The sequence below is a fragment of the Tursiops truncatus genome, chromosome 2 (genome assembly GCF_011762595.2).
Source record: "Tursiops truncatus isolate mTurTru1 chromosome 2, mTurTru1.mat.Y, whole genome shotgun sequence".
Lineage (NCBI taxonomy): Eukaryota > Metazoa > Chordata > Mammalia > Artiodactyla > Delphinidae > Tursiops > Tursiops truncatus.
In genome coordinates this window covers 33510521-33530974 of record NC_047035.1, presented here as the reverse complement: position 1 = coordinate 33530974, position 20454 = coordinate 33510521, and the positions used below count along the sequence as shown (strand labels likewise).

Genomic DNA, 20454 nt, shown 5'->3' with positions numbered 1-20454 from the left:
GTGTGGACGGGGAACCAGACAGGACGAGCTGCCTTATCAGGGGCCAGTCTCAGGCCCTCCCGTGAGGACCGGGCTTCCTCCAGCACTAGGTGATTTAGAGCCATTTGTTCAATCATCCGAGGAGGCCAAGGAGGGCCCAGGGGCCACGGGGATCTGCCTCTAAGCCAGCGCCAGGCCCTTCTGTTCTGAGTTTCTACGCGGCCCCTCGAGAGCACACCTCACTGTGTTCTAATCCGGGGCAAGTCGCTCCCATGACTTTCTCACTTCTCCATTCGGGGCATCTTTAAAATGCCTCCCAGCAGTAGGAATGACTGCTGAGCCCCTGGGGGTGAAGAGCTGGCCGGAAATGAACTCCGTCAACATTCAGTTTTAAGAAGCAGCCTTGGGGCTCCTACGATTGTTGCTGAAGGTTTTTCTCTGGGTTCTAGTGAGGCTGATCCCCAGACCCCTCCTCCTACCTTGCGGAGCTCTGCTTTCCTTTACCAGAATCTGAGATTGTGAGTGTGGGAGCGCTCTGATTGGCCACGGTGTCCAACATGCCTGTTCTAACAGATGACCATCCTGGGGTTTGAATTATCCCAGGATGGGATGTACACTACTTTGACGTCTGAGCCACTGTTTGAAAGTTTTTATCCTCGGGAAGTTTTTTCTCATAGTGGGGTGGAATCTGCCACTTTGTGACTTGGATCCGTTGACCGAGTTTTATAATAATTCTTGAGAGCTGCGTGGCAGTATAGCCAGGTCTCCATCCCAGGCAGAGCAGGTACACAAAGAAGGCTGACCCGCACCCCCTCCACCCCTGCTTCTCTCTACATCTCAGGCCTGATCATTAATATTTTGATTACATATTAGGCAGACTGACTCTTGCTTTCCCCCTAATGTATTTTCATGATGGGCTTATCATCTTCGTGTCAATATTATTTTTTAAGATCTTGCTGAAAAGATGCTATTTTCGGAGAATGCTCAGAGGAAGCAACTGCTCCCATGTGTGTATCACTCCATCCCGTTATCCTGATGGAGCTGGGAGAGTATTGGACCTCTTCTCTCCAGGGATGTTTCACCTCTCCTTTTCTGGTACCATTCTTGCTGAGGCAAGTGTATCTGTTTGCATCCCTTGGGCATGTTGGGGTGGAAAACGTGAGGACTACTTTTCCAGAACAAGGTAAGCTTGCTCCCTTCTCATGGTGCCAACCCCTCACATTTCCCTGGTTTTTGTCACCCGTCTCTCCTGGCTTCTCCTGCCCACCCCTCTCTACAGCTGATGAGAAGCTAACCTTACATAGCTTCTTCCTAGAATGTTAGCTCTGGGAGGGCAGGAAGGTTGTCTGTTTTCTCTGCTGCTTTGTCCTCAGAGTCTATTTGTTGAATGACTGACTGGTTCCCAAGGTGCAGCTTGTAAAGAAAAACCACATCTTCATCTCTCAAACTCTGTACTAAGAATCCAGAGAATACACAAGAAGGTGAATTTGGCCCATTGTTCACAGAACTGTCTTATTTATCATCCTTGTTAGACATTAGGAAAGCAATGTCAAGGCCATATTTCAAACAGCAAGAAAGCGGCGCAGCCAGGCCAGCCCTTCAAGCTTGAGCACCCCCTGCCTCACATGTTATGTGAGACACTTCACTCATAATGTGATCTTGATCCATTTCTAGAAAATTCCTCCTCAAGGAGCACTGTAGGATCTGCCCCACTGCCTTCAGATCAACCGCCCAATCTTCCATAGCTCTGCTCACAGATAGTCATGAGATCACAGCATACAACTACTGAGCTAGGAGAAACTCCTGCTAACTTGATGACTGGGAGAATGTTCTAGTCTCTCTTAATACTCATCAAACTCTGCTTCTACAGCTATAATTTTCATTACATCACTTCTCAGCTCTAAAACCTATAAGGCCCTCTTGCGTTCTCCAAGATCAAGTCCCAACTTCTCTGCTTGGCTTTCAAGATTCTTCATCATCTGTCTACCCACCTAGTCTACCCAACCTAAGTTCTCATTGCTCTCTAATGGGCTCTCCCTTCCACTATCTATGGTCAGGCCGTGTTGTTTGTTGTCTTCCTTATGTGTTTTGCTGGCTCTTTTTTCAATATGCTTGAAAATGGGCTCATACCTTTTTAAAAAATTTTTTTAATTAAATGGACATTGTTTTTTAATGACAGTTTTAATTCACAGCAAAATTGAGCAGAAAGTACAGAGATTTCCTATTTACCCCTGTCCCCATACATGCACAGTCTCCTCCACTATCGGCATCCCCCACCAGAGTGGGTGCATTTGGTATAACCGATGAACCTACATTGACACATCATTATCACCCGAAGTCCATGGTTTACATTAGGGTTCACTCTTCGTGTTGTAACATTTTATGGGTTTTGACAAATGTATAATGATATGTATACAGTTATACATAGTTTAACTATAACCATTATAGTTTCATACAGAACAGTTTCGCTGCCCTAAAAATCCTCTGTGCTTTGCATACCTTCTTCTTATAATGCTGTTTTCTTCATCATGAATAATGCAAGTTCTACCTTCTTCACAAAGCCCTTCCCCATGGCTGTAGTCCACACAGATCTCTCCTTTCCCGGGACTCCCGCCACACCCACAGGTAGGGCCACCCTTCACTATGCCCTTATTGCATCCTTCCATGTTAGCTCTGTCTCTCTAACTAGACTGTAAGCTCCTAATACTTGGATTCCCCCATTGTGCCGGGCCTATGGTAGGAGTTCCATAAGCAGGGCCACCATATTGTATAGCTCTGGGGGCCCCATTCACATTACATTCCATGTGAACGAGGTCCCTAGAGTTATGTAGTGCCATAGCCCTGTTCACAAGTCCTTAGTGATTGAATAAAACCCAATCTAGGACCTGAAAAAGAAACAATTATCCTAGTCATGATCCAATTCATCAGGTAATTATTAAATAGCTAACCACCAACAATAATGATTGATGGAGGGTGATCCTACCCTCAGAGGAATTATAGTCTTGTGACAGAAAAGCAAGTAAACAGATCACCATAATACAATGTGAATAGTGCTAAGATAGGGCTGTGTATAAGGAATATAGCACTAGATATGCAGCTTGAAGAACCAGCAGGAATTTGTCAGGTAGGTGAGTGGGTGGAGGGCCCTCCAACAGGAAGATAGAAAAATGAAAGCAGATGGCATATTTAGAGACTTGCAAGTGGTACAGTTTATTTCCCAATGACAAAATCGGAAGCACAATGTTTAAATGATTGCCTGTGCTCCCCAAGTAAACTTATACCAGGTCATTGGCACAAGGGGACAGTGTACGGACTCAGTAACTGCTTCTGGAATCAGAAATGAAGAATAGAGCCCTATCCTGCTTAGCCGTCTCTTGCTCTTCTGAGGACAGGGTGGGATAAGCCCCAGAGCCCCAGTGTATTTTTTTCATTTCCACTGTCCCGTGTTGCTTTGTGCCAAATAGCATGTACCATCCAAGCAGTGGAGCTGGGTCTTCTAGAACCCTCGCTGGATAGCCTCGGCAATGGGCTGCAGTTCTCTGCAGGCTTTCTTTGAAAGCTTGCACTGTTTTGGCCTCTTCATGAATTTCTTCCTTCCCTTCCTCCTCTTTCTCAGCCTCTGATTTTTGGGGGATATTAAATGTCTGGTAAACACCGATGTGGGCAAACAGAGCAGTTTCTGCCCCTTACGTGGCTTCCTGTCCCCAGCCCTGTGCTAGGAGGTCAGTCACTGGCTGCCATGTGGAGCTGGGACATGACTGGGCTTCCACAGCGCACGGCCCAGTCCCAGAGTATGAAAAGGGTGTTGGCGCCTGGCTGGATGAAAGGACTGAGGCCCAGTGTTGTGACTATGGGCACCTCTCATTTCCCCTTTCTCTGTTTCCGCTGTTTCGTCATCAACAGGAGTCTGTTCGAGGCTTCTAGGGCTTGTCTTTGTTTCACCTGGGAAAGTCCCCACAGGGAGAGCTAAGATCTCCCGGGAGGAATGGCTGGAGGCCTGACCTCTGTCACCCGAATTGTTTGGACGAAGAAGGCCCCAGAGGGGTTAGGAGGGTGATCAATTGGGAACTTAAGGAGTAAAGACCTCGCTCTCCCTCTCCCCCCTCTGTTTATTGTGCTCAGAAGGGCAGCGGGGTCAGCGGCAGCAAACTGAAGGGCCAACTAGCCTCGCCTTGAAAGGGGCTCGTTTTGTGTTTCAGTAATGAGCGCTCTCTTTCTCCCCTTGGATGCCCTCAGATTTCACGAGTTCCAGGGAACCTGTCAACTGCTGTTTTCATTGTATGGGACTCACAGGGAATTTGGATATAGGGCAAGCTCATTTCAAAGAAAGCAGGGGGAAGAAAGTCCTGAATAGACGCGACGTGCTGTCTTATGCAGATCCCAGCCCCAGTTGCTAGGGGACACCTCTGCCCGCCCAGAGGGCAAGATGCTGAAGTCCTGTACTGATGTGGCTGCCTCCTTGGAGATGAGAACGCCGCTGCTGAAAGGACCCAGCCAGCAGCCCGCACTGCCATGGGCTCCCGGGTTTGCCACGGAGCCCAGCTAAACAGCAGCTTGGATCCCAGCAGCCTCTGCCCCCCCCGCTGGCTGTGCAGTCATGGGTCTGTCACCCAGGAGCTGAGGGAGTAGGCCAAGTAACACTGCAAGAGTGAAGAGAGGCAAGTAGAAGGGGGCTCTCTTTAAAGGGCCACCAGGCCTCTGCTCACAGACGGGCCACGGGGCCTAGGGGGCATACCTGGGGCCTGATGTTAAAGACAAGTTTTCACCTCCTTTGTTTGCCAGCACTGGCAATAAAATTCCTTTCCTGATGCGTTTGTTTTGTAGCTGACAGACATTGTTTTCTTTCCCCTGTTTACCTAGAGTGACCCAGAGTAACAGGCCTGGCGGAGCCCACAAGAGGGAAGAGCAAGCCTGCCCTGGTGGCCCCGGGCTCCCCGTACCCAGGTCCCTCTGCCCTGCAGCACCTTGTCCTGCACCCACCTGTGGGAAGAGAGAGTAGCCAAGGAGCTGTCCTGCCTGGAGCAGAGCCCAGGGCAGGACCTACAGGGGAGCCCAACATTAGGGGAGGGCCCATAATAAAGACTCTCTCCAAGGGGTCCTTCAACTGGAGGTCCTTCCAGTGAAGACATCTGGCAGAGTTCATGGTAGGACCTGAAAGAAACCAGGGGAGGGTACTGAGAGAAGTGTTTCTAACAACTGTTTACCAAACACCCTACTCCATTTAAAAGGGCAAAAGCATGGCCCTGTCATCAGGGAGTCTGAGTCTGGGGCCTGTGGCTAAGCCAGGAGGTGGAGCCAGTGCCCTTGGCAACGCGTTGTGACCTCCTTCTGACCCTCTTGTTTTCACTCCTGTGCCCACTTTTACCACAGCTAAGCTTCTCCCTATGAGGGTTGCCAAGATAAATACTTAAGTCCGGAACCCTGCCCTCGAAGAGGCTTTATATCTAGTGAGAGGGTAACTTTTGCAGACGTGGAACTGTCACGCAAGGTGCTTTGTAAGGCTGAAAGCTCTGTGCAAACGTAAGACAAAATGACCCTTCCACGAGGAAGCTCGCACGTTGGTAGAGGTGAAAGGCAGGGATGGTTCAAGAGCAGTAAGCTTCCCTGACTGGCTGGAGCACAGGACAGGGGATCTCGTGAACTAAGGCTAGAGCAACAGGCTGAGGGCCACACATGCTGCAACCCTGGGCTTGGCCGTGTGGAACAGAGAGCGAGTCTGCATGGTTAGTGTGTTCGTTTTCCATTGCTGCTCTAACACATTGCCACAAATTTAGTGGCTTCCACCATACAAATTCATTATCTTACAATGCTGGAGCTCAGATGTCTGACATGGGTCTCACCGGGCCAAGATCAGGGTATTGTCAGGGTGGTGTTCCTCTCTGGAGGCTCCAGGGGCAGCTCCGTTTCCTTGCCTTTTCCAGCTTCTAGAGGCTGCTCACATTCCTCGGCTTCTGGCTGCTTCCTCCGTCTGCAAAGCCAGCAATGGAAAGTCGAGTCTGTCTCACATCTCATCTCTCTGACCTCCTCTTCTGCCTCCCTCTCCCACTACATTGGGCCCACCTGGATAATCCAGGACAATAATCCTATTTTTAAGGCCAACCAATTAATTACCTTAAGTCCCCTTTGCCTTGGAAGGTAACACATTCATAGGTTCCAAGAATTAGGACACGGACATCCCCAGGGGGCCTTTATTCTGCCATTTGGGTTAGTCGGTTGGTTGTTCATTGGTCAATTACCGGTTGTTTGGTTCGTTGGTTGGTTTTTAGCTGGTTGTTTTTTGAGACTCTCCTTCCAACCTCCCACCCTCCACCCTCACCCAAGAGCTGGATAATCACATTTATTAGAGGAAGGGAAAAACAAGAGTGAGCAGTCTCTAAGGGGAAGAAGGGGGGCAGACACGGGAAGCAAACATCAATTCCATCTCATTGCCTGTCAGACTGACTCTATAAAGCACAATCCCAAGAACGAGACAGCATACCATTCTGGAGGATTTTGTTAGCCCACACACCCCCTCAGACCCCGCTGCATAGCTGGGTCATGTTCCATACAAAAATTTGGCCTCAAGTCCTTGGTTTCTGTCCTGTGTCCTCTGGCTTAGAAGCAGAGATGTTTGTAACCCATTTCAAAATATCTGGTCAACCTTTTGAGATAGTATTTCTAATCCAAATACGCTAGTGGGTTTCACTAAGTGTCTAGTGGTCCCCTGGAGCCTCTCAATCCTGCAGTGGTTTTCAGTCTGTCTCCCATGCATCAGCCCCAGCCCTGCCTCATGAACCCTGCCCAGCTGCCTCCAGGACTTCCCAGCTTGCAAGCTGGACTGTGTCAGCAGCAGCTCTGCTTCCTACCTTGTTGGAAGCTGAAGCTTACTCTTGAGCTGTCCTTGCAGCTGGGTAGTTCCTCAGTTGGACGTCTCGAAGAGCCCCTTCGTTATGATCTACCAGGAACCCAACTCCTTATTTCCCAGTTTCCTTGCCTGGAGCTCATGATCCCAGTTAGGCACCCAGATAACTCCTGGGATTCCCTCCACTGCCCACGGTTACGTCTGTTACGTGGCCCATGGAGCTGGGCTGTCCACTCATCCTTGACTCACTGTTTGTCCTGACCTCCCAGTGAGTCCTGGCTTCGAAGACTGACCTTCCAGTTGGTGACTTCAACCTTGATACCCCTTTGCCCCTGAAGACCTTGACTTCCCATCTCCGAACTGCCTGTGTTCCACTAACAGCAGCAGCAGCGTAATAATGGCTGATGGAGCGCTGACTGCGTGCCAGGCACTGTGCACGTATTACCTCATTTAATCTTCACAGCAACCCTAGAAAGAGCCCCGTGAGAATGGGTACTAGTCCATCTCACAGGTGAGGAGACAGAAGCACAGAGAGATTAAATATCAATAGCTCACCCAAAGTGATATAGGTCCCATGAGATGGAGTCAGGATTCAACCCCAGGGCGTGGAGTGCCATCATCCCTCACCTGGATTACTGCTATAGTCACCCTCTTTCCGCTTTACTCTGCTTACCGTCCACTCCCAACAACCAGGGTGATCCATGTACATGAGATCATGTCCCCCCCTCGTCTCAGAACCTTCCAGTGGCTCCCATCTTACTCAGGAAAAGCCAGAGGCTCAGAGAAGCCTACAGGCCCACATGATCTAACCCTCCTCCTTCTCTGCCCACACCTCCTGCCCTCTCCCCATCCCTCTCTCTTCCTCTTCAGCCACACTGGACTCCTTGCTATTCCTCAAGGAAGCCAGGCTCCCGCCTGCCTCAGGGCTCTTGTCCTTGCTAGTCCTTCCCCCTGGTTGCTCTCCCGGGTCTCCGTATCTTGGCTCATTCCTTTCTCAAGGGAACAGTGTACATAAGGAATAGAAACACCCTATCATCTTTGCTGGCATCCGTCTCCAAAGACTCCCTATCCCCCTGACATGGCTTATTTTTCTCCATAAAATTGTCTCCAAATAACACATGAGATATGTATCTGTTGTTTATTATCTGTCTCTCCCACTGGGAGCAAAGCTCCAGCGTGTACTTGTGGAATGAACGGGTGAAGCCCCAGGACTCCCCTGAAGACCCTGATGTTCAAGGGGGCTCCAGCCACCATCCAGATTCCAGGTCCCAACCTCTGCCCATTCCTGGGCCGCCAGGTGGAAGGCCTTCCACTCAGCTCACAGATGAAGATGGAGCTTCATTCCGGGGCTCAGTTCCTGCCACAAAACCTGGCAAACGAGAACATGCGGCATGTGTTTTTGGGCTACGATCAATTTTCCATTCTCAGTGACTGCTGGGGTTTTCTGTTGGTGAGGGTGGGGGTGGGTAGGCGGGGCAGGGTGCTCACTCACGTGTTGAAGGGAGTCCAGAGCTCTTTCCCCTACCCTCACCCTGACTCCAGCAAGCCAGGGTTGACCAGCAGTTACATCTTCACCGATACCACCTCTGGCCACGTGTGTCTAGCTCTCAGCCCTCAGAACCTTGTCCCACCTACTGAACATTATTTAAAATAATAAAATTGAAAAATCATTGTTGATCTCTTCCCAAAGACAGCTCCTGTCCTCCCACCTGGTACTTGAGCAGCCTGTGTAGGTGGCACCCAGAGGGCTGCCTGAGTGAGTCCGGGGCCCTGGGGTCTCCGGGTTGAATCCACCAGGCCTGCCCTAATGAGAGCCTGGTCAGTGAACACCAGGCCGAGAAACAGGAATGTGTTACTGAAACGGCCCTGTGGTTTGAGAGTCCCGCAGGAACAGGTTCTGAGCCTGTGTCCCCCATCACTGTTCTCCAACAGAGAGTAGTTTATTTTTATTTTAGTTTTTTATGGCTAGTAGCATAGCAGCACCTGTGGTAACCTCATTAGTCCTCTCCAGAGCTCCTTGGAGGGAGGCGAAAGCCTGCCAATTGAGCCAGGGGTTTTTTGTCTCAGGCTGCCGGGTGTGGGGGGATTGGGGAAACGGGCCAACGGGTGAAAGAGGCAGGGGCGGGTGAGTGACGCCTTCTCGTCCAAATCTGCTGTGAGGTTCTAGGGAAGAAAAATGTGTCTTTGTTTTTCTGATTGCCTTAATAAGTCTTTAACTAAAAAGACCTTCACTTCGAAAAAGTTTCTCAGGAATGACTAGTTCTCTAATGGGAAGCCGTGGGGATGGGCCTAGACGACAAGTGATGCCATTTACTGGGCGTCTGCTTGGAGACAGGCATCGAGGCAAGGTGTCCTGATGCCTCTCCTTACCGGGAGCTGCTTGGCCAAGGGTATGCGGTCAAAACTACTGAGTCAGCAACCCTCTGAGGATGTGGTTTTTATCTCCAATTGGAAAATGAAGGAATTGAGTCTGAGGAGTTACATGACTTGCCCAAGTTCATGTAGCTTCTGAATAGTGGGGCCAGAATCCAGACTTAGGTCTGTCTGACTCCAAAGCTTATATAACAAGCCTCCGCTCCTGGCTCCCTGGAGTTCACCAGATTCCAGGCTGAGAATCTATAAAAGCTTGGGGTCCAGCTGATTCGGAGTGAAATGAGCTCAATGGGTGCTTCTTTGGGTCTTGGGCCCCATTTGGTGAGTTGAAATTGACGGTCGAATCCCCACCCTCAGCCTGGTAGATTCCAGAACACAGATTCTGTCCCTCTCACTATAACCTCCCTCCCCACTTCCCCCCACACACACCCTTGGTGAGCTGGGACTGTCCCAAAGAGGAGGGCTCAGCAACTGCCGGGGCCTTCCACCCTGCTCATTCTAGAAACTTCTAGAAACCAGCAGCCACCCCTGCGCCCAGGCTGTTTGCCCAACAGGCAGCCAGTTTCATCCTCTGTGGATCTCCAGGCTTTGGAGAACGAGATGTGAAGACGTTTGCGGGAAGGTTGAGGATGCATAAGCGTAAAATCCTCGTCTTAAGGCAAGTCTCTTGGCATCCTTCCCATGGCACCTGGTGATGAGGAAGGAGTCTTACTTTAGGGATAGAGACACTAAAGCAACGGGCATGACTAGCCCTGAGGGACACAGGGAAACACTCTCAGGGAACAAACCAGGCCTTGGTATTGGAGCTTAGAGCTTCGAGGTTAGGAGACATACTTGTCTCTTAACAAGTAGACCAGTAGTACTCCTCTGAACTCTATTGCTGGATTGGCTGCGTTGGAGGCGAGATCTGGTTTGGACTTGATTTGGCACAAGGGCACGATGTAAGGTCAGCAAGGGGTCAGCGATGGGTCTGAGCTGGATGATCTCTGCCTCTTGATTCAGAATCCATGCTCTCTTCTGAGCTCACCACTGCCTCGGTACAGCAGATCCCAGCATGCAGACATTTCAAGAGCAAGAGAAAATGTTTAATTTTCTCTTATTTAGAAACAAGCCTGGATGAAAGAGGAATCAACAGGGCTATTCTGCTTGTGATTTGCTGAGATTCCCTGGAAAGCAAGTTTAAGAGGCCAGAGCCTATGTCAGAGCAGGAGAGACCAATGCCCTCTCCAAGATGTGTACAAACAGAAGGTGCTTAAGAGCTGGCAGGGAGTTATGGGGAGGGAAGCAGAATTTCCAGTTTGGTTCCAAGTCTTTTCAGGCCTTGACCTTTAACCTAAAAGCCAGAGAACCAAACTGATTTCCATGATGCCTCTAACTCCAGAGGAGACCCACGGGACCAGCAGAGAGGGGGGCAATGCTAGCTTAGCACGTCCAGGGTCACGGGATCCCAAGAAACTGGCCTCCCCTACGCAGTATAACTAAAGCAAATCCCCTGGTCCCTCCTCATCCCAAGATCTTATCATGACCTTGTCCGTGATTTTAATCATTTTGAAGATGAAGGCCTGGCCTCAGAAAGGAATAACCAAAGATGAATCCTCTCGCCTTTAGTCTAAATGTTTCCACCGTGAAATGTAAAGTTATTATTCTTGTGATATTTATTCACTGTTCCTCTGATTTTTACTTAAAAAGAATAACAAATTTGAATCCCAGGCTGGTCATTGCCATTAGGTTCTAAATCCCAGGTCACGAGCCAGGGTTCCTACCTCTCACTCTTCACACCTTCCTGACACCTCAGCCCAGATCCCACTCTGCAGCTTCCACCTACCTGGACCTAGTCTTAGCCCTTCTGCCCATCAGCCATTCCTTCCCTGCTCCAGGCTTAGGTTTCCTCTCAAAATGAAATGGGGGAGGCTGGTCCCGGGCTGCGCCTCTAAAAAGAGTGTTGGGCAGCCCCTCTCTGGCCCCCTGCGGCTGAGATCAGCCTCTTCGCTAATACAGGGACCAGGCCAGCCCATGTGCCTGCCTTTCCGGCTCTGTGCTTTGGACAGTCTCCTTGCCTTCCTCCCTTTCTTATCTCACTTGAAGACAAAAATGTGTCCTTGCCAAGAGTCAGGTTCTCCCAAGGTGCATTTCTCTCAGTAAGGGAGCTGCTCCCCGTTTCATAAAAATAAATCTCCTCCTTGTTTTGCCTTCAGTATAGTCGTTTCTAGAAACCGGACTCGTGTCTTAGAGGGACTGTGTGTTGTCCTTGCTTTTTCTGAAATCTATCCTCCAGTCGTTACGTGGATAGGCCTGGATATAGACAGAGTATCCTAAGGTCATGAGTGATCATTACAACCCTAACTGTTACCTTTATTGAATGTCATTTGCAGGCTCAGTGCTAACTAAGCTCCTTGGTGATAGTACAGCTCAGTAACTTGCCCAAGGTGAGCCTGGGTGAGCCTGACTGCAGAGTCCACTCCCTGAGCCACCACATTGAACGGTTCCTCTCTGCCTTTTCTCATCTGCCTGGACCCCTCCCTACAGCACCCACCCACCCAAGCATAGCCAGCTTCTTGGGATCTACTTCATTAGACATTGCTTGGCCTATACCTCTGGCTGACAAGGCCCCACAGCTTGTCGCCAGCACACGGTCATCTCCACCCAAAGTCTCCTACCTGTGTAGCCTGGCTTTCATGCCCTCACAGGCTCTCCCACTGTGTACACCTCAAATCTCACTGGGACACCAAGACCTGCCCATCTCCCTGAACACCTCCTCCAGGTCCAATAGAACAGGTGTGCAATCCATTTGGAGCCATCACTCACTCCCAAGCCTGTTCTTGATTTAGAAAATCTGTACCCAAAAAAGGAACCAGACTTTGCTGTGGGTGACCTGACTTGCCACCGAATCCTGGGCGTGTCTCTTCAGTACTGCAGAAAAGGACCTGGGGGCTTCACCCTCGGACCTCTTTTCTTCTCTGTCTTCATTCACTCCCTAAAAGATCTCATGTTGGGGCTTCCCTGGTGGCGCAGTGGTTGAGAGTCCACCTGCCGATGCAGGGGACACGGGTTCGTGCCCCGGTCTGGGAGGATCCCACATGCCGCGGAGCGGCTGGGCCCGTGAGCCATGGCCGCTGAGCCTGCACGTCCGGAGCCTGTGCTCCGCAATGGGAGAGGCCACAACAGTGAGAGGTCCGTGTACCACAAAAAAAAAAAAAAAGATCTCATGTTGTCTCCTAGCTTTGTATGACATGCATCTACTGACAGCTCCCGAAATGAGTCTCTGGCCTGGACCTCTCCCCTAGATTCCAGAATTGCATAGCCAACTGCCTACTTGACATCTCCACTGGGATATAGCTCTTGGGCATGTTCAGATGAAAATATCCAGAATCAAACTCCTGATTCTCATCATCCCCACAACATGCTCCTCCTCCAGTCTCCTCATATCTATAAAAGGTAACTCCATCCTTCCAATTTTTCAGGCCAAATGTTTTCGAGTCCTTCTTGCCTCCTCTGGGAATTTCACACCCCACATCTAAGGCATCAGCAAATCCCGTTGGCAATTCCTTCCAAATAAACCCAGGATCCAACCATTTCTTACCACCTCGATTGCTGCTTTATTGGTCAAAGCTACCATCATCTCTTGCCTAGATTATGACAAAAGCTTCATGCTGGTCTCTGCTTCCAGCCTCCCATGCCTCCCTTCAAACTCTTCTCATCACTGCAGCCAGAGTGATTGTTTTAAAACATAAACCGATCATGTCACATCTCTGCTCAAAGCATTCCGGGGGCTCCCAGCCTCACTGAGAGTGAAGACCAGTGTGCTTAAAGTGGCCTGCAAGGACACTTGATAGGGCCTTACTCCCCAACACCCCCCCCAACACTGCCCTGGCTCCTCTAGCTTTTGCTCTCTGCCCTGGAATGCTAGCCTCTGTGCTTTTCCTCTAACACAATGGGCATGATCCCACCTCAGGACCCTTCTCCTTGCTGATCCCTCTGCCTGGAATGCTTTATCCCCTAAATCTTCGCTAGTTCCTCACTTCAGGTTTCCAAAATATCGCCTTATCAGAAAAGGCTTCTGTCATCTCCCTGTAGAAAAGAGCAAACTCGTCACGCCCAAACACTCTCTACCCCCCTCCCTGCTGTATTTTTCTCTATAGCACTATTGTCACCAGGTAGATGGTGTTTGTTTATTAATCGTCTCCCCCTCAACACACACACACACACACACACACAAGAATAAGGTCAGGGACTTTGTCTATTTTCTCCAAACCTACATCCCCAACACTTCGAATAGTGCCTTCCATGTAGTGGGTGCTCCGTAAGTATTTAATAAATGAATGAATGACATGTCCTCCGGGGTAGGTTCAAAGCTGAGGGAATGTTGGGTGTGTCTTCTGCTTTGTGGGATTTCAAGCTGGCCCAGTGGGTCATTTCCATCAGGCAAACTCCTAAAAAGCACACTGACATTCCTGATGCGGTGGTGTGTGTCTGTGTGTCGTTGACACGTTGTCAGACACATTGCTGCCCACGCAGCAAAATGTGGCCACAGCTGTTGGAACTCTTTGCTAATGGAAGCGAAAGCGAAAATGAATAATGTTCCTCCCCATAGAGAGTGTGACATGGTAGCCTTCATAGGGGTTTCAGAACCTACCAGTCCCCCGCACACATGACCTACTACACAATTAGTTAAAAACAAACAGAGCATCACATCTGAGCCCCAGGTTTTGAATGTCTTTTGATAACAGCTCTCCTTGAAAAATATATCAATTTGTAGGGAAAGGTCCTTGATAATGAACTTCCAAGGCGAAGATGGAAGGAGTAGGTCACAGGACCAAAATCCAGAAGGGAGTTCAGGGAAGGTGGCCTGGATTTAGACATTGTACCCAACACATATACCTTCCAACGCATGGCAGATCAAGGGGTGATGAAAGAAAGGAGGAGAGGAGAGTGCACTGGAGGAATGGCTAGTAGATTTGTGTGTTACCCTCTCCAAGACCTAGCTCTTGGGAAGTCTTGGGATACTCAGTGGTCTGGGTTGCAGGCTTAGCTTCTCTCCAGCGAGACCACCCCCAATTTCCCTTTGTACCCCTGGCCTCGCTCGCCTCAAAAATTCAAGGATCTGAAGGCAAGTCACTTCAGAGCCTCTCGAACAAGGAAGCAGCCCCTAGTCTTCTGCTTCAAGATCTTTCTCCAGCTGCTTCCGAGCTGCCAAGCTCCCCCTATGCCTCACTGTGGCTACCACCCTTGGAGATATAGTCCCCCTGCCAGAGTGGGCCAGAGGAGGGGCCTCTTACCTCGGCACTTGAGCTTCTCAGACAATGAACCAAGGCAGCTCAGAGATTTCTTTTCTTCCGGGAGCACAAGGACATAAGCAGGTCCAGTAGCTCAAAGACACGGCACTGGCCTGGGCTTCTCTTTGACTGAGTCCTGGGAGCCCGGCTGAGGGTTTGTGTTTCAGGGGAGCATTGGCAGATTTCGCAAATGAAAATAGAAAACACCCATTGAAATTTGAATTTCAGGTAAACAGTGAATGACTTCTTGAGTTTAAAAGTATGTTCCGTAAAATATTGGGGATATACTTATGCTGAAAAATCATCCCTTGTTTTCTGGAATGCCAGTTGTATTTGGCATCCTTTATTTTATCTGGTAACCCTATCTGCACTGTTCCTAAACACACCAGCCATGCCCCCATCAGCCTGGACAGGGCTGGGCCTGCTGCATAGGATGCAACCCCTGACCCCAATTCCTGTTCCCTACAGTCATCCCTTTCAAGGGGGGCTGGCTGGCCTCTGTCAGAGCAGCCAGGAAAGAAAATGCGTGTTGTACACGTGAAACTTATATAATGTTATACATCAATGTTATCTCAATTTATAAATGAATGAATGCATGAACAAAATCAAAGAAGAAGAAAACACAAGGGAGAAACCGCTCATGGCATTGTGCCCCCCACAGTCAAGGGCACAGGGATCTGTGAAGGACCTTGTTAAGATAATCTCCCCAGTAGGAGGAGGCAGCTTGCGAGGGGGTGGCGACAGGGAGTGGAAGCGGGAGGGAGGGAAAGGACCCAGCAGGGCCAGCATGGAGCTTTGAAGGGGGCTTCTGAAAGGTACCACCCTGGGAGGCACTGATTTCCAACAGAGCAGCTGACTACCCTGCCCTCCCTGAGGCCACTGCTGGCTCCCACTATCCCAGGACAAACAGGGCCTGAGCTCCAGGACCCTCTCATTTCCCCCTTTTGACTCATCCCCTCTCCATTCTCAGCCCCCTCAGTGTTCTGGAAGGTGGTGGACATGGACACTGAGTGGACAATCTCATGGTGGAGGCCCCGTCGCTCTGCCCAACAGCCTCATGTCCCACTCAAAGACCAGCTGTGGTCTGCCTTGGACGTAGTGGTCAGCACACGTTGGTCTCCCAGGCTCAAATCCCCATCCCTGCCTCGACCTAGCTGTGTGACCTTGGAATACTTAGCGCTCTGCCCATCTGTTTCCATCTGCAAATGGGGACTCTTGTCAGGATAAAATGAATTAATATGCAGGAAGCACGGTGACCGGCATGGAGAAGACACTGTTACATCCAGGGTTTGCTTTCCATCCCTGCTGCTCCTGAAGGGCCCCTTCAATCATCCCCGCTGATTCTGTTCTTGGTTCTCGCCCTCTCGAGCCCCCTGCCGCCATTGCCACGCACCTCCCGCTGTCTTCTCTCATGGTATCCATGATGCTCACCCTGCCACGTTGCTTCTCCCCTGTTGACATCTCTGCATGCTTCTTACAGTCCTTTGCCTCCCTCGGTCCCTTCTAACCCAAGGTTCTTTCTAGGTGTGGCTGTGTTCTCATCTCTCGATCCCCTTCCCTTGGAGATCTCTGGCAACAGATGGGAATGCTGAGAGGGTCTAGCCTTGGATACACACAGACTAGTTCTACGAGGGCCACCACTGCTGTGTTTCCATGGTTATCTCTGGAGATGGGCGTCTTGGCCTCAGAAAGGTGAGGGAGCTTTTGTGTTTCACTTTCTACCCTTCTGGAGGATAGTTAATCCTTTCCATGAGCATTAGTTATTTTTCTAATAGTAATTGCAACTACAATGTGGTTTTCTTTAGAGGAGAAGAGATGGATGTCTTTTGACCTGGCTCCCAGGCCCTTCTTTATCGAGTAGCCTGTTTTTAGGATGGGGTGGGGGAAGGCCATTCAGAGTACAACAAACGATCTGAGCAAAGGCACAGAGTAGGAGACTCAGAAGGGACTAAGAGGCTTTGGTGCCTATAAACAGATTTCAGGCCCCACTAACGGAGGCAGAGCACATGGGGGAGCAGGCATTAGGGCAAGCCAAGGAGGTCATCCAGGCTCTCTCAAAATCACCCAGGGGCCCACTCTGCCTCCCTGTAGGGGAGGCCCTGCATGCCCACACAGGATCCCTAGCTAAATGGGTGGTCAAGGCCAGAGGGACACACCTGGGAGAGTGGGGGGCTCATGGTGGGCTGAGACTGTGTCACTGTGCCTCCTGAGACTGACTGCAGGGAGGTGGGTGATTCACCAAGGCCTGGTGTCCATTGGGTTTCCCCATCAGGCTTGCCTAGGGCACCTGCACACCTGCCAGGAGGGGATGAGCTCTTCTGAGACCTGATGACCTTTAATAGCCTCGTAAGTTGGAGGATAGGCTATAAAATGGGTTAGGAGATGTATACCCACCCCTTAACGTTTGGAGATCCAGACAAGAGTACAACAGAGGCCAGCTCCCACATCAAGCTAACAAACTATCAAACAGAATACATTCTCTTCTCTTTACCTTGACAAATACACTTTCATGACATCCTTAAGGCCAAGTTTGAATTTAGAATTTGTGGAGTCCTTGGAGTTCCCCGCTGTAATGTGGTGGCCTAAGCAGAGGCAGCCCTGGGCTGGCTTCATTCCCCGGCTCCATCAGGCACGAGGAAGGGCCCTGAGCCCAAGTACGTGGACATTCAGCCCACATGTCCAAGCTCCAGATCCACACACGCCCCCCAAACCCACCCCGTGGTCACCCCTGAGGCCCACAGGTATGCACACCACGGCACACCTTGTTGGCAGGACAGACTTAGGTTAGAGGTCCACACTGGCCTTGGGATTAAGCTCAGGGAATTGGGCAGGAAACTCCAGGGTCCATGTCCTGAAGCAAGGACTGGCAACGGGGCCTGTGTGGGCTTTTGGGGATGTGTCCCTTTAACACATGGATGCCTGGCTCATGGCTGGTGGACTGTGGCTGGAGGAGAGCAAGCAGACCCCTAACTTGTGGGACATAGCAAGAGACACTCTTGTCCCTGGATGGGGGCCAGTGCCCACTAGGGGTGAGGGTAGCCACCCTCAGATGGCTAGAAGGAGCCTCAGATGTTTCCTAGAAGAGGACTCCGTGTGCCCAGGCACCTCCCTGTCCTGGGCTGGGCATCTGCCCAAGACCTCGTGCCTTGGGGTCATTCCGGTGTCACCGTCTCATGCCCCCGACACAGTGGGGAGCTTGTTTCCCTCCTCTTACACTCCCTAACTCTAATCCCCAACAGCCTGTGCCACTTGGCTGGCCTCCTTGGCAGAAAGGTGACCAAAGGACGTCTCTCTGCAGCGTCGGATCCCGCAGACAGAACCCAAAGCCTCCTTGGGGCCGTATGAGCCAATGACTGAGGGTCCTGACCTCCAGTGACGGACCCTAGTGTCCTCTCGCCTCCTACTGCTGGGGTGTCGGTGGAGTCACTCAAAGCAGGTTCACTGATGAGAGAAGCAGGAGCCGTCACACCGCTTAGAGCGAGCCTCCTTTCTCCTCTCCTGCACTCATGCTGCCCCCGCACTGCCTGGACCAGCCATCTCCCTGAAGCCTTACCTTCTGGTGTTTCTCAGCATCTACCTCGACTCCAGCCAGCTCACCTTCCTCCCCTGGCTCCTCCCCTTCTCCCAACTTCTGCTCATCTACCCCCGGCTCATCAGCTCTCTCCGGTCCAAATCCCTTTCATTCTTCAAGGTACACTTTAAATTTCACCTCCATGAAAGGTTCCCAGTACTTCCATTAATCCTTCTCCTGGTTTATCACCTGCGTTGTTTACCACCTGGACCCCATATGTGGCCCATGAATTATACTCACGTAGTACTTCATACCGTGTGGCATTAGCATTCGCTCCTTGTTCCATAGAAATCGTAGGATTAGAAGAGATCTTAAAGACCATCTCACCCAACCCTCGTTCTTTGAAGATGAGGAAACTAAGAGAGAAAGGTTTCATAACTTACCCAGGCTGAAACGGCTAAAATTACACTAAAACTACACTCAACTCTCTTAACCCTACACAGGACTTCCCCACAACCACCTGCTGCCCCTCTACGTGGAATTTTGTGTCGCCCACAGGATGGGGCTGTCGTGAGGGGCAATCATGTGATCCAGCCATCAGCTGGGCAGATGGTGCCGCCCCTTTACCGGCAGGACAGAACCCAGAACGGCAGCAGCCCACCTCTGTAGACCCCATGCTTGTCAAGTTCCTTGCTATCCATTTTAATAACTGCCCAGCAAAAAAAAAAAAAAAAAAAAAAAGAGTGAGATTACCAGAGGTCACCCAGATCTTCTCAGACCCGCTCTGATTTCCTGCTGTATCCCCTTTAATTCAAAAAGAATAAGCCCGATTCCTACTCCACCGTGGCACAGGGCCAGCCCCTCCTGCTGTCACTCCCCATAATCCCTTACATTTTCCATTTGGAAGCCCAGAGAGCATCTTAGCAAGCCTCCCCTCTGACTTTCCCAGGCAGGAGGCTGGCGGGCCCCAGGGGGAAGGGGGCTGAGCACGCAGCTAGCGAGGCCCCGGGTAGAGGGGCCCAGCTTCAACACGGGGTGGGATCAAGGGAAAAACAGGCTGGGGGCAGAAGAGCAGGCAGTGCTAGGGACAGGGTGACCTGCCCAAAATAAGGCCCCTAAACTCCGAGTCAACTCCCCCATTCAAAGCCAGCCAGAGTAGGGCAGAGCAAACATATTTCTTTTCTCCCTCCCGCTCTGGTTGCCCTGCGCGCTACAGGGAAAAAAAACAGAACGATAAGCCACGTCGTTGGAGAGTGTCACCCGAGCAGCTCCGGAAGGACGTGGGCAGACGCCTGGCTGGGTGGCTGACTTTCTCTGTTTCTGGTAGAGATTTTATAAATATTCGGGGAGTTTGATCTGAGGCTGGTGGTGGGGAGGCGAGGGGAGCTGCAGAAGGGGGAGATAACTCAGCCCACGGGGGTTCTGGGACCTCTCCGAGGCCTGCTTTTCATTAGCGTCTCCAAGACAACGGCTCATCTGCTGCAGATCCCCTCACTCCCTGCAAAGCATCCTCAGTGCATTATGCCTTTCCTTTAATAGGGAATCTGCTGCGATCAGCCTTCCTCCAAACCCCCTCCCCTCAGCCTGCACCTCCAAGCCTGCAAAAGAGAAGATAATTATGGGGGAGACTATGGTCCAACTCTCTCAGGCTGGTGTGGAGAGACAGAGCCACGACCGTCCTATTCCCGGGATGGCGATTGGCCCCGGGGACAGTTGGAGGCTGGTGGTAACGAGTTTGGGGTAACCAGTCTGCAGCAGCACCTCAGTTCCTATTCCTCCTCCTTTTGCACACCCAGCCTTGACTCCCGTCTCCTCCCTGTCTGACTCGACCTTTCCCCTCCACACATACACATTTATTCTTGACCAAGGCAAGCAGTTGCAGGTTTCCCAAGGAACGACCTCGCCAGTCATTGTGCCGATGAGTTCCAGACACCCATGGGAACACAAGCCCACGTGTGTCTCTGGTTTTCACCAAGGTGTCCAGTGGGTTCTAAAAGGGCGGTGTCAGGGAGGCTGGCCAGGGAAGAAAGGGAGACCCGTGTTTGCAAGGCAGCGTGAGAGTGGGCGAGTCCACCCGAAGAGGTGACGGTTTCACCTTGGAGAGGAGAGAGCCGGGCTGGGTGATCAGCACAGCCAGGGAGGGAACGTGCACCAGAGCCTGTAACCCCAGCATCACAGACACTTCTCAGCGTTTACTCCACGGAACTTGACTTATCTACTTAAAAATCATCTCCCTCTAGCTGTGGGTTCTGTAGGGCCACAGCCAGGGAACCCTGGTCTCTGCCACGCGCCAGTGTCAGCATAACGCTTATGTGCAGGAGGCCCTCGGTAATGTCTGTTGAAAGGAGAGCTGTCAGCGGATGGACTGCAGGGACTGGCTTTTCTGGGTTGTCTTTCTAGCCTGTCTTTGTGTTCCTGAGCAGACCTGAGCCCCAGCCTTTCCCAGCCCCTCCTTTCCGTGGAATGCTGGTCACCCC

At 51.0% G+C, this 20454-nt stretch overlaps 2 long non-coding RNA genes across 3 annotated transcripts; both read right to left on the bottom strand.

The window, feature by feature from the left end:
• Positions 1-4982: 4982 nt before the first annotated feature.
• On the bottom strand, positions 4983-7577 carry LOC141277959 (uncharacterized). Its single transcript, XR_012329936.1, has 3 exons — positions 7376-7577; positions 5820-5947; positions 4983-5130 (listed from the first exon to the last, which is right to left on the bottom strand). It is a non-coding gene; the product is annotated as an uncharacterized lncRNA (long non-coding RNA).
• A 111-nt stretch (positions 7578-7688) lies between these two features.
• LOC141277956 (uncharacterized) lies at positions 7689-19582 on the bottom strand. 2 transcript variants are annotated; one of them, XR_012329931.1, is made up of 4 exons: positions 18731-19582; positions 18278-18393; positions 14470-14614; positions 7689-8189 (listed from the first exon to the last, which is right to left on the bottom strand). It is a non-coding gene; the product is annotated as an uncharacterized lncRNA (long non-coding RNA). The 2 variants fall into 2 exon arrangements; XR_012329932.1 differs by lacking the exon at positions 14470-14614.
• Between the last annotated feature and the right edge of the window lie 872 nt (positions 19583-20454).